Source organism: Elephantulus edwardii, unplaced genomic scaffold (assembly GCF_000299155.1).
Source record: "Elephantulus edwardii isolate Elephantulus edwardi_28Jun2011 unplaced genomic scaffold, EleEdw1.0 scaffold00201, whole genome shotgun sequence".
NCBI classification, from domain to species: domain Eukaryota; kingdom Metazoa; phylum Chordata; class Mammalia; order Macroscelidea; family Macroscelididae; genus Elephantulus; species Elephantulus edwardii.
The window spans coordinates 2,900,969-2,915,811 of NW_006399951.1; positions in this window are offsets into that span (position 1 = coordinate 2,900,969).

Consider the following 14,843-nt stretch of genomic DNA (forward strand, 5'->3'; position numbering starts at 1 on the left):
TCCATATTGAAGGCTGAAATCCTTGACCTTCTGCGTCAAATATCTTAGGTCCTCCTCAGTTTCAGCAAGCAATATTGTATCATCTGTGTAGTACGGGTGGTTGATGAATCTTCCTCCAATCCTGACGCCACAATCCTCTTCTTAAAGTCCAGCGTCCCACATGATATGTTCCTCAGATAGATTGGAATGGTATGGACATAGGATGCATCCCTGGTGTGCACCTTTCCTGATTTTGAACCGTGCAGTTTTTCCTTGCTCTGTTCTGATGACTGCCTCCTCGTTCAAGTATACATTTTGCAAGAGCACAGTCAAGTGTTCATTCCCATTCTTCTTAAGTTCAGCCACAATTTGTTATAATCCACACCGTCAAATGTCTTTGCAAAGTCAATGAAACACCGAGAGACATTCCTTTGGTATTCTCTTCTTTCAGCCTCTGAGATCATATTTTGTGATAAAATAAGACCAAAAATATGCATGAAAAATTAAAATCAAAGCCAGAAGATTCCTATACATACAAGTTTCCTAAAGTGAAAGCAAAAAGGTATCTATTTACATTTGTTTCTTTACATACACTCATGCATTAAGAAAAGTCTTTACTCAGGGTACCCTTTCTCCTCGTTCAGGGCAGAAAGTAAAACTAATGTGTTGTAGGGTGTAGTCTAATTCATGGAGATGCCATTTGTTCTGGAGTGCCGCTGTGCTCTCCAGAATGCTTAATGACTGGTTTTTTGGGAAGTGGGTAGATAATCAAGACTTTCTCCTGAGGTGTCTCAGGGTGGCTTTCAGCCTTCACCTCTTCAGTTAAAACTCTTTAATTAGGAGCTCTGGTGGACGGGTGGCAAGAATCTGCACTGCAATCCCAGAGGTACATGGTTCAAATTCACCAGTTGCTCTGCTGCAGAAGGAAGGGCAATCTTCTCCTGTGTCAGTCAGATCCAATTTGATGGTACATACACACAAAAATAATAAAAGAATCATTTTTTTCATAATTTTTTTAAAATTTTTCCCCTTTCTCCACACCTATTCATTCTGTGTGTGGAGCAAATTATTAGAGCAACTGGACTCTATAAAGAAGAATGTGGCATTAGTATTGGAGGAAAACACAATAATAACCTTTGTTGTGCTGATGACACAACCTTGATTGCTGAAAGTGAGAACTTGAAGCACTTGCTATAGAAAAATCAAAGACTACAGTCTTCAATATGGACTGCATCTCAATGTCTAGAAAACAAAAATTCTCACCACTGGACCAGTAGGAAACATCATGCTAGATGGAAACTTTCAATGACTTCATCTTATTTGGATTCACAGTCAATACACCTGGTACTAGTAGTAAAGAGATCAGGACACATGTTGCACTGGGGATGTCTGCAGTCAGAGACTTCCCTCTAAATCTTTGCGAAGCAATGATGTTAGTTTGAGAACTAAGGTGTGCCTTATTCAGGTCATAGTCTTTTCTGTGCATCTGAGAGATGGACAGTGAATTAAAATGATAGAAAAAGAATTGATGCCTTTGAGCTGCAATATTGGAGATGAGTACTAAATATCCCATGTACTACCAAAAGAATAAATAAATATGTCCTGGACAAGGTGAAGCCAGTGCAATCCTTGGAGGCAAAGATAATAAAACTCCGTCTCACACACTTTGAGCATGTTTCTAGGAGAGGCTATTCATTGGAGAGGGCCATTATGCTTAGAAAGGTGGAAGAATGGCGAAAGAGAGAAAGACCCTCAACCAAGTGGGTTGACACAGTGACTGCAGCAATGGGCTTGAGTGTATCGGAGATTATGAGGATGGCTCAGGATAGGACAGGGTTCAGGTCTGTCATTCACAAGGTCTCTCCGAGTTGTACTTGAATTGGCAGTGCCTAAAACAATAGCAAAGCAGAAGAGAAAAGAGATGGATTTAAAAACAGTGAACTTTTTCTAACATGCTGATTACAATTAATGTCACAACATTGCACGTGTGAAATTATTGAAATACTACGTTTTATAAATATACTTGTCTTTGTTGTCTAACCCTATAATGACAAAAATACCGTAAGTGAATATCTTTAACAAAGATAAATTTATTTTTTTATAGTTTAGGAACCTAAAAGTCCACATTCAGGTTAAACAGTTCAGGAGAAGGCTTACTTTCTCGGTCAGTTCTGGAACAAGATTCTTGTCTCTAACAGCTGTGAACTGCCTAATCTTGGAGAGATGTATCATAATTCTTCCTTTAGGTCTAAGAGGTTCTCAGGACAGAGACTGTAACCCCCTTCCCCCGCCGCCCCCGCCCCCCCCAAACCCTGCTATGCTCCTGGCTTTAATTTTGGTGATGTTTATTGTTATTATGTGTGTTGGGTCAGCTATGACTCATCGCAACCTTATGCTCTGAACCTGGCCCTGTCTTAGCCAGCCTCATCATCTCTGACACACCTTTCAAGTATGGTGCCCTTTTTCAAGGACCGCTTTTTCCTGGTAATATGCCCAAAGCATATAAGATGTAGCGTCTAAATCCTTGCCTTTAAAGAACAAACTGGTTTCACCCTCTCCAGGACAGACATATTTGTTCTCTTGGCAGTCCATTGTACGTTGAACACCCTTAGCCAGAACCACAGCTCAAAGGCATTGGATTTTCTGTCATCCTTATTCATTGTCTGGATTGGGCTCATCTTGGTCTCTAGACTGACATTGTTGTTGCTCTTTCGCACTCTGGAGACGTCCTTGACAGCAGATTTCCTCAGTGCGACTTGTCTTTTGACATTCTGATGGCTGGTGCCAAGAATGTTGATTGCAGATCTGAGCAAGATGAACTCATTTAATGACTTCATTCTTTTATTATTATTTTATTAAAGGGCAATAGATCCCTTTAATATCCCCTCATTTGCTTAATGTCTTGTTTGTATCAAAAGAGATATTCTCAGAATTCAACCTCGTGACCCATCTTTTCCCGTGTAGAACAAGAAAGAGGGAAGACATGCAAAGATGATTAGAAACATTTGTCCAAATGACTAATGGATAATGAAAACCTCAACTTCCCTGACCTTGAAACCTAGAACTAGATGGCTCCCTGATACCTCGGTTGATCACACCAAAAGAGATCAGAGTAGAAGATCCTGGATAAAATGACGGTGAGTATGTGGAACAAAATTAAAAGACTAGGATGACTGGTGTGCTGAAAAGCTGGAGAGCCCCCCGGTCTACGGCCCTTAGTCACTCTTCAACTTGGAACAAAACTCTCCCCATAGCTCAATTTGCAGCCTGATAATAGACCTTTAGGGTGAACAGTAACACCAAGCAGGCCCTCACTTCTTAGCATAAAAACCCACATAAGGTCAAAAGACTTTGCTACCAAGCCGAAGGTGGGTGATTTTAATCTGCGGCTCTCAGGCTGGGTTCAAATTGTTTTCCTGTCAAACATTCTTCTAGGTGGTACAACACTGGTCTGTACATTGCTGTACAGAGGTAACTCGTGGTTGCTGTGATGCTGAACACTGGGACAGTGATGTGCCAAATGTGATAATGGTTACCCATGGTGGACAGTGTTTGCTGGAGTTTCCCAACTAAAACAAATCTGGAAGCAGGAGCGGCATCCACTTCCAAAGTGGCTTGCCTCCGGAAACTGTGTACGAACAATGTTCAAGCCTTTTGTTCATAGGGTCGCTATGAGTCACATGCGACTCCATGGCACCTAACAACAACAACAACAAGGTAAAAAAAAAAAATAACATTTACCTAAGGAGAAGCTAAAGAAGGCAGGAAGGGGTAGAGAATTAATAGAGATGATAATTGCAACTAGGAAGTGGGATGAGTGTGATTAAACTGTGGGTATTGTAATTAATGTTACTGACAAAATGTGTATGAATGTTTGAATAGAAAACAATTTGCTTTGTAAGCTCACACAAATTACAATTTAAAAACTAATCTAAAGAATGAATTGTGCAAAATGAAAACCAATCTTAAGGATTTAGAAAACTTTGTTATACAAGCTGAGGACACATCCTAGGATTTTCACCAAAGATGTGGCTACGTAATCTTTGGTTAAGTGACTAAGCCTGACTAATGGATAGCAACATCTGCTGTTGTAGAAAACCACCAACTTGGACTGAAAGGGACAGCCAAAGAATGCAAAGAAAGGATGCTGCCTTTTGGAATTCTTTAGGCAGGGAAGCAGGTCGCTGGTGATACATCTGTTGTCCTCAAAAGAAAATACCGTTCCTGGAGGAGCTCAGATATCATCAAAACTGTAGGGAAAAACATGGGAAACAAAGCCTTCTTGATTTCAAAGGACAGAGCTGAGGTTTCCTGGATCTCAAAGTGTAGGATTATAACCTTCTAGGTTTCAAACAGTCATATCTTTTACAGTTTTGCTCTGGAGTGTAGACCTCTGCCTTACTGGCATCGGCAAGGATTGAGAGGGTGAGGTTACCACTAAAATGAACTAGGAGATTAAGGATCTCCCAAAATGGAAGGGAGAGAATTGTCGACCCAATGGGCCTTGAAGACAGAGCTGAAGTCCAGTTCCAAAGGGCTGGACTTTTCCCCAAAATCCAGAAGGTAAGTCCAACCCTCAGTGTCTGGAGGGCAAGGTCATTGCCTCAAATGGTCTCAAAGAAGAGATGATTTTCCAGCTTTGAGAACAAATGCAATTTGTTCTTCTTTGGACTTAGGTGGTGCCTTTTATCCTTTATTCCCACCAATGTCTCCCATGTGTAATAAAAATGTCTTCCTTGTGTCTGTCCCAACATTGTACTTTGGAGGCAGATAGTTCATATTTTACAATTTAATAGGCATTTTGCCACAATATGAATACATCTTAAGTTTCACTCATATATATAGATGATTCAGAAGATGAGATTTGGGACTAAGAGTTGATTAAATCTTTTAAAATGATGTGATGGGGTGAATGTGCTTTGTATGTGAGAAAGACTTTAATTTTGAAGAGTTAAGGTGCACCTGATTCAGGCCATAGTCTTTGCAATGTGTGCTATGAATCAGAGAGCTGGACAGTGGCTAGGGATAATAGAAGGAGAATTGATGCCTTTGAGCTGTGGTGTTGGAAAAGAGTATTGCATATACCATGGTCTGCTAGGAGAACAAATAAGTTTGCCTTGGAGAAGGTGAAGCCAGGCTGCTCCTTGGAGGCAAGGATTCTGAAGCTTTATCTGATGCACTTTGGACATGTTTCAAGGTGGGATCAATCCTTGAAGTGAGATATCATGCTTGGGAGGATGGAGGGACAATGCAGGAGAGGAAGATCCTCGATGAGATGGATTGATTCAGTCACTGAGGTAGTGAGGATAGGTGTGCTGGAGACAATAAGATTGGCAAGGGATAGAGTAGCATTTAGGGCTGTTGTACATAGGGTCACTATGAGTCACAGGTAACTCAATAGCACATAACAATAACAACAGGATAGAATGTTATGGACTGCATTGTATCTCCTCAAAATGTTTGTTGTAATTCCTACACTCTATGCCTGGGTTTTAACAGGCTGTGCTTTGGGTCAATCTCTTTTGCGCTGTAACCTCTTGGCATAGAGTTAGTTACAAGTCATGATGTTGTTGTTATGTGCTGTAGAGTCTCCTGCCATCAGTGACCCTATGAACTACAAATCTGAACCCTACCCTGTCCTGTGTCATCCTCACCATGTCCAACACATTTAAGCCCATTGCTACACTCACTGTCAGTCTGTCTTGTCATTGGTCTTCTCTTATGCTTTCTACCTTTCCAAGCATGATGCCCTTCTCCAAGGACTGACCTCTCCTAACAACATGTTCAAAGTATCTAGGATCAACTCTCACCATCCTTGTCCCCAAGGAGCACTCTGGTTTCATATTCTCCAGCACAGACCTATTTGTTCTCCTGCCAGCCCAGGGAATAGTTAGTACTCTTCTCCAACTTCACTACTCAAAGGTATCAATGCTTCTGTTATCCTTAGTCATTGTCCAACTTTCAGATGTGTAGAAAGCAACTTAAAAGACCATGGTTTAGGGGTGGGGGGGGGAAAGAACATGGTTTAGATCAGGCTCATCTTAGTCTTTGAAGTGACATGATTCCTCTTTAGTAGTCTGGAGAGGTCCTTGCCAGCAGATTTTTTTCAGTGACTCATTTTTTTTTTAAAAAAAAATAATTTACACATACATACATACATACGTATGTACATACATACATACATACATACTGTGAGTAACAAAGGTATATTGTGGATCTGAGTATAACTCATAGCAAACCTATAATGCAGAGTATCATTTCCCCATAGGGTTTCTGAGGCTTTAATTTTTATAGAAGTAGGTGGTTTCATCTTCTACAGTGGACTGATTTGAGTGGATCTAAACCACTGAGCCCAGAGTTAACATCTAAGCAGTATAACCTCTAAATCACCACCACTGGCAATGATAAGTAGAAACAAAATAAGATCTATGCCCAACAACATGGAGATATCTCAGGAACAGAAGTTTGAATGGACAAGGACCTTTGTCCAGAGTCAATAGAAAGAGGAAAATGCCTTCTCCTAGACATGGAAGAGAGTGTCGTTCGAAGGCAGGTCATTTGGAATGAACTGAATTATACTAACACATCATGACTGACCAGTTGCTGCTGAGTAGACTCCACAGACTGTTGTTGTTATGTAGTGTCCAGTTGGAGCTGACACACAGCTGACTCTGTAACAGGTTCGCAGAGGCTGGAAACAGCATGGGAAGAGATTGTCTTTCCCCTCTCCCCCTCCCCCTTGGAGCAGCGAGTGGATTTGAACTAACTACCTTGAGTTTGGGAGCACAGCTCTACCTACTCTGCCATCAGAACGCATATACAGATATTCATAGGCACCAATATGTGTATTGAGATTATTTTCACATTTACCTTCCCATTTTTCTTTTTCTACTGTATTTCCCATCTTCCTCAACTCACATGACATCCGCCCGCACCCCACCCCCCCCAAGGTGACTGATGTCAGTAGAATGAAATTGCTTAGAGTCATAAAGAAGACTCAACAGGAGTAACCAGGATAGGTTTGGGGGATGCTCGCCCCTCCTTCCTCCTCCTTCTCTATAATTTATTGTTCCTCTGTAGGAAGCCAAATGATATTTCTCTAATTAACAGGCACAGGCAACTATATTATAAATCAACATCACAGCCTTTTTAGTGATACAATCACTTTATGATCAGGGGTATAAATTAAACATCGCAAATATATCTCATGCAGGGGGAAAAATGCACGAGAGAGGGGCTGCCTAACTCTAAGAACTGTTATATCCTGATACTAAGGCAGAGACCTGCTCTTGTCTCTGCCTGATTTTGTCCCAGCACAACCTAGCATATTCACCCAGATGTGAAAAAGACATTGCCTTCATATGCTTTCCATCGTATGTTGCCTATAGTACAACTTAGTGTATATTAAGAACCTAGGATAGATATACAAACCTCAAGCCTGGAGCTTTTATACTGCCCTGAGTGACTTTTGGAAAATCATTTTACCTTCACGGCTCCCACTTTTAAAAAGTCAATCTCTTCCTCTGTGATTGATAGCCTATGAAAATCCTCTGGAAGATCAGCCGTGTGTCGGTTCTGACTCGACATAAATGTAATTATTAGCAATCATGAGGATGGCATGGAATTAGGCAGGTTTTTTGTTCTGTTGTCCATGAAGTCACCATGAGTTAGAATCAACTCGCCAGCCACTAACAACATACGAATAGATGAGAAATCAAGCTGTGTATTACATGCTGTTTGAATGTGTCACTATCATATGTTGTTGTTATGTGCCATCGAGTTGCTGTGACTCCTAGTGACCCTATGTACAACAGCCCTAAACTCTGCTCTGTCCTGTGCCAATCTCACTGTTTCCGAAACACCTATCCCAACTACCCCAGTCACCGAATCAATCCACCTCATAGAGGGCCTTCCCCTCCTGAGCCTGCCCTCCACCCTCCCAAGCATGATGTCCCTCTCCAAGGACCGGTCTCTCCTTACAACATGACCAAAGTATGTTAGACGAAGCCCTGGAATCCTTGCCTCCAAGGAGTAGCTCAGTTTAACCCTCTCCAGGATGAACCTGTTTGTTTTCTTAGCAGTCCATGGTACATTCAATACTCTTCTCCAGCACCACAGCTCAAAGGCATCAGTTCTCCTTCCATCCTCCCTAGTCATTGTCCAACTCTCTGATGCATAACAAGTGATTGCAATGATGTATCAGACACATTTTAGTCTCCAGAAGGACACCATTGCTCTTCAGTACTTCGGAAGGGTCCCTAACAGCAGACTTTTCCATCAAATTCATCTTTTAATTTCCTGGCTGCTGGTGCCAAGAGTGTTGATTGTGGAGTCAAGCTGACTAAAGCTGTGAACAATCTCAATCTGTTCACCATCCATCCTGATGTTGCCAATTGGTCCAGTGGTGAGAATCTTTTCTCACTATCATACACTATTAGTTAAAAAAAAAGGAGGAAAATTTGAAATTAAAAAAATGACTCTTTAGTCACCTACATATTTATGGATTTGTGGATTTTTTTTTTCTATCAGCAGCAAATCTGGATAGAAAAACTTATGTGATTGTAGTGGCCAGGTTCCCCAACCTGGCTGATGTTCTAGGTAAGACTGGTGTAAGAGCCTCTGCTCTTTTCCTGTTAAGAAATATTCCTTGTAGTGAGTCGTGGTGACACAGTGGTTAAGTACTTGGCTTTCAAGCAGGAGTTTGACAGTTCGAACCCACAAGCTACTCCACGGGAGAAAAGCACGGCAATCTGCATTCATGGTGATGACAATGGCGGAAACTCTGTGGGGTTTCCTTTAGGGCTGCTGTGCGTTGGAATAGACTCAAAAGAGGTGAAGATTTTTGTTTATACTTGTTTTTATTTTCTTTCTAAAATAAAACAAATTACCAGTATATAGTTCCTTTCTGACATCAAGCATCTTCTGGCATGTTTAGTTGTGACGAAAGTGAGGCTGAATGTGGACTTTTTTTTAATGACTATGTGTGACAGACACCATTACAAGACAGAGGGAATATGTTGTTAGCAGGAGTCAGGCCGGGCACCCTACGCAAAATGGACTAAATCGTTGCCAGGCCCTAAGTCATCCCTATGATCAGATTATTGTGACCTGTAGGTTTCACTGGCTGATTTTTTGCAAGTAAATTCTCCAGTCTTTTTCCCAAGCCTGGCATAATCTGGAAGCTTCATAGCAACATGGAAGCTTCCACTGATGGATGGATTGCGATTAGGTATGAGTTGTTTGGGCAGGAGCAGAACTCTGTTGTCACAGAAGACGACCAGAATTCTCCCACTGAGCCACCACTTTCCCTGTGTACCGTGTCCTAATTACCCTGTTTTTCTTAAGTGTGAGTCACAACGTATAAGGTAAACCTATGACTGTACTTCTCCTAGCTGATTCAGTCTAAATCCAGAAGGACTAAAATCTTCGCTAGCTATCTTGAGATAATGTGGCTGTTGAATTTCTGCTGTAACATCAGTTTTTTGTTTTGGTCTTTTTTTATTTTCCCCTGCTATCCTGAATTTCATCCTGTGTCAGCATTCTTCCTGCTAAAGTCCTATTGATCCAAAGGCAGATGAAATAATTTTCCTTTTTAAGGTATGAAAGTGGACTTTGTCCTGGCACTTAACTTGATGGTAGGGGGAAGTCAGCTTGCAGACCCCCCGTGCCCACCAGGTCTAATTAACATGGACCCTATATTCTTTGATGAGTTTATAAGTGTTTCACAGACAGGCAGGATGTAGCAACTTTGCAAGACACTGTTTAAAGATCTTCGACATCTGAGAAAGCCACAAAATCCAATAATCCTACTTTCAGAACTCCAGGGTGTCCAGGGAGATCAATCTCATATCTAAACATCACATAAAGAGAATGCATTGCATTATAGACTGGTTTCTATTGAACATCTCCTAAGAAACAGCATTAAACAGTTGGGGGGGTGTGGGAGAAGAAGAAAAAGATCAAGTCTAATCCAAGGGGAGAAGAAAAGGTTGTCAAATTCTGGAAAATTTTCTTCTTGATTAAAGCTACACTTTCAAAATTGCTACATTATTAACAAAAGTCAGTTTAACTCCAATTTATCTTTCTGACAGCTTCCTGGTGGATTAGATTTGGGGATAAACTGGAGGGGCCTTTATGTTCTTCTTTGAGCACAGAAAAACTGCTTTTAATTTTTTCCTTGGGAACTGTAATGATACCTGCACAAGGACCCACCTAGGAGGTTAATGAATATTTTCTTGGGAGACACATAAACCCGTGTCCATCCGGGGGTGTGCCTCTCCATGCAAAGTATATCTGGGCCCGGGTCCCACACACTAGGAAAGAGCACCCTGGATTTGAACTTGCTCTGGCCCTGTGAGTATGTCTTCTGTTAAGGTTCTTGCCACAATCGAGTCAAGTCCTTTTTTGTTTCTGTTTTGTTGTATACCATTGAGTTGGAACCTACACATAGCTGACCCTGTGGTGGGTTTTCAGAGGCATTTAATTGCCCGAAAGGAGATTGCCCATCCTTCTCCTGTGGAGCGGCTCGTAGATTCGAACCGCCTTTCTTCGGGATTGCAGCACAGCTTCTTGCCACTCGACCATCAGTGCTCTTGTCTCCGGAAGATCTAAAACTAGTATTTTGGCCAAGGTTCTTCTGCTCACACTAAAGGCTGATCGTACACTGACATCTTGGAGCAATGCTTTTCTTCAGAGAATTAACAGTACTGAGTGATGCCGTCCCTTTTTCTTTAGAATAAGAAACAGATTTACCTGCTTCTATGCATTTTATGAAGTTTCTCAGTGTGTTTTATCATCTTTAATATTTCCAAATGTGTGTTTCATGAACCATTAAAATCTTATGAATGGTAAGGAAGCATTCCTTGTTTAATTACGCTTGAGAATGCTGGCTTTATAATATTTTAGAAGATTCTTTGTTACTTATTTGCTGGGATTGGAATGAAAATTTATAAATATAACCTTTTTTTAAAAAAATCACAAATTTTGTTGTAGAGCATTAATGACAATCCTAACAACGTAATGAAATTTACCCACCAACACCATGCAATTCTCATCTGCACTAATTCTCTTCCTCCTCCTGGCTGCTAGAGCTTTCTCCTGGGGCTTTTTGAGCTTGTATGGTTGTTGTGAGGAGATACAAGTCAACTAAACTCAGCGACTCTATGAACAACCTATCGAAGTTTGCCCTATCCTGCACCATCGCCACAATCTCTACCACGTGCAAACCCATTGTCACGGTCACTATGTCAACCCGCTGCTGAAGAACTGCCTCTCTCTCACTCACTACCTTTGCTAGTATGATGTCTTTCATTCTGAAGACAGGCCCTTCAGGGAGTGTTGGTGCTCTAGTAGGTAGGGAGTTATACTGCTACCCCAAAGTCAGGGGGCTCCACTGGAGAAAGATGGGCAATCTCCCCTTGTGCAATTGCACTGCCTCTGGAAACCCACTGGAGCATCTGCTGTGAGTCTATTCAGACTCAGCTACAATGAGGAACTGCCCTCCACTCCCCGCCCATCCCTCCTGACAACACGCTCAAAGTAAGTATGTGAAATGAAGTGTTACCATCCTTGCCTATAAGAGCCACTCTGGTTGTGCTTCCTCCGAGGAACATTTGTTCGTCCTTTTGGAGGTCCAATTGACTGTGGGTAGATGGTTAATTTCTAGGTTCTCAACTCTGTTCCATTGGTCTACGTGTCTGTCATTGCGCCAGAACCATGCTGTTTTGATTACTACTGCCATGTAGTAGTAGGTTTTTAGATCAGGGAGTGCTATGCCTCCTACTTGATTATTGTTTTGCAGAAGGCCTTTGCTTATTCTGGGTCACTTTTCTTTCCAAATAAGCTTGTCAATTGCCTTTTATATTTCTTAGAAAAATGAATTTGGAATCCGTACTGGGATTGTGGTGAACATGTAGATTGCTTTTGGAAGGATTGTCATTTTCACCATGTTAAGTCCTCTTGTCCATGAACAGGGAATATTTTCCCATTTAGTTAGGTCTTTTATTGTTTCTTGTAGCAGCAATTTGTGGTTTTCCTTATAAAGGTCGTTTGCATCTCTAGTTAGGCTTATTCTCAAGTATCTCAGTTTGTGCTTGGCTATTGTAAATGGTTTTGTTGTGTCATCGTAGAGAAATCTCACTGATTTTTGTATATTGATTTTTATATCCTGCTACTCTACTAAATTGATTTATTTTGTAGAGCTTTTGGGATTTTCTGTGTACACTATCCTATCATATACATATGGGATCAAACTTAGAAGGCTTTGCCTGTGGTATAAATATGCTTGCAAATGTAGCCAAAAACACACAGCCAGAAGATTAATATGATGAATGGGACCTTCAAAATATTAAGTCACTGTGTGCTTAAAAACCTTTTTCCACTAAAGTGAAAAGAAAACCATCAGATTGGGAAAAACATTTGGCAGACAAGAGTCTTGTAACAAAATTCTATAGAATACTACAAGACCTCCAAAGGAAAAGACTGTCAACCCAGCCACAAAATGCGAAAAAGACATGGAAAGACTTTTCACAATGGAAGACATTCAGATGGCCAACAGACACATTAAGAAATGTTCAAAATCACTGGCAATAAGAGAGATGCAAATAAAAATCATAATGAGATACGATTTCACCTGAGTAGAAGTACCAAAGTTTAATAGAATATCAAGCAATAAGTGTTAGAGAGGATGTGGAGAAGTTAGAACTATCGTACAGTGGTGGTAGGATTATAAAAATGATACAACAACCCTGGAAGGTAGTTTGACATTTCCTCAATAAGCTGAACATAGAAATTCCACAGGACACAACCATTGCACTTCTGGAAATATACCCCAAGGAAAAGAGAACTGAGACAGAAATGGAATTATCTACACCTGTATTCATAGCAGCATTATTCACAATAGCAAAATAAAAATAGCTTAAATGTCTATAAAAAGCAAATGTATTGAGAAATTATGATACATTCACATAATGGAATACTATACAGCACTTGTTGTTGCTGTGTGCCATCGAGTTGCTTGCGACTCATAGCGACCCTATGTGCAACAGCCCTAAACTCTGCTCTGTCCTGTGCCAATTGCACTGTCTCTGACACTCCCATCCCCATTACCCCAGTCACTGAAACAATTTACCTCATAGAGGGCCTTCCTCTCCTGCGCTGTTCCTCCACCCTCCCAAGCATGATGTCTCTCTCCAAGGACCAGTCCCTCCTTAAAACATGCCCAAAGTATGTTAGACGGAGCCTCAGAATCCTTGTCTCCAAGGAGCAGTTCAGTTTGACACTTTCCAGGATGAATCTGTTTGTGTTCCTATGGTATCCTCAGTACTCTTCTCCAGCACCACAGCTCAAAGGCATCAATTCTTCTTCTATTCTCCTTAGTCATTGTCCAACTCTCTGATTCATAACAAGCGATAGCAAAGACCATGGCCTGAATCATATGCACCTTAGTTTCTAGAGAGACACCATTGGTCTTCAGTACCCTGTAGAGATCCCTAACAGCAGACTTTCCCATGGCAATATGTCTTAATTTTCTGGCTACTGGTGCCAAGAGTGTTGATTGTGGAGCCAAGCAGACTAAAGCTGTGAACAGTCTCAATCTCTTCACCATCCATCTTGATACTGCTAATTGGTCCTGTGGTGATAATCTTTGTCTTTTTGACATTGAGCCTCAATCCATACTGAAGGCTGCAGTCCTTGACCCTCTGTAGCAAGCGCTTCAGGTCCTCCTCAGTTTCAGCAAGCAGGGTTGTGTCATCTGCATAATACAGATTGTTGATAGATCTTCCACCAATCTTGACCCCACATTTCTCCTCATAGAGCCCAGCCTCCCGGATAATCTGTTCTGCATACAGGTTGAAAAGGTATGGAGATAGGACACATCCCTGGCATACGCCCTTCCCAATTTTGAACCATGCAGTGTTAGGAGCAACAATTTTGTAAAATACTATATAACATTGGAAAATTCAGAAAGCATTATGCTGAGTGAATTAACTCAGTCTGATAAGGATGAAAATACTGCATTAAGACCATTATTGTAAAAATAGAAGGATAACTAGTAAAACGTGAATGAAAGTCCAAAAGGGGAATGAGAAAGAGACAGGGGAAGGAATGAGAGGGAATAATGAGAATAATGTAGTTTGGAAAGGGAAGGGAGATGTGGTAAAGGAATTAGAAAAGACTACTAGAGACTTGAAAAGATAAGGTACTAGTGGTCAGGGATCAATGGCGATTAATTTTCTAAAACACAATGTACATGAATGATCGTTTGAAACACATGTAAATGAAAGAATGTGTGAAACACAATACGTATGAATGATACATATATATGAATTTTGTATGCAAATCATTATAACATTTAAATAAAGTAGTGGAGGGGAAAGCTTTTGTATCTCTTGATTAATATGGGGCACTATCTTCTGGAAAACACTGCTCTGAGTGTATGTTTCATTTCATTTTTAAAATTACAGTCTAACCAGCAAAGGAGAGATTCAAAGTCAGGTGGCCTAAGATTTCCTTAAAATACTCTCCCACTTCCCCTAAGTGCTCTCTCAAGACTGTTTTTTCAAAACTGCAGCAATTATCTAAGTCTCTAATTCAAAAGCAATTATTGATCATTTTGCTTGACTTCAGTCTGGAATAGGTTCATACAATAGCTTGAAATTTATTTAGGTTACTTAGAGGAATTTCACATTCCTCATGCTTGGCGTCTTCTGGTATATTTGAAGAGCTCTCCGGAATCTTGGCTATTTTGTGCTCAATATCTAGATAAGAGTTTTGAACAAAAAAATTCTTATCAGTAAATTCTACAGTAAATGATTCAAACTCACCCACTTTCTAGTATTTATCAAACTGCTTCTAATCTTTCT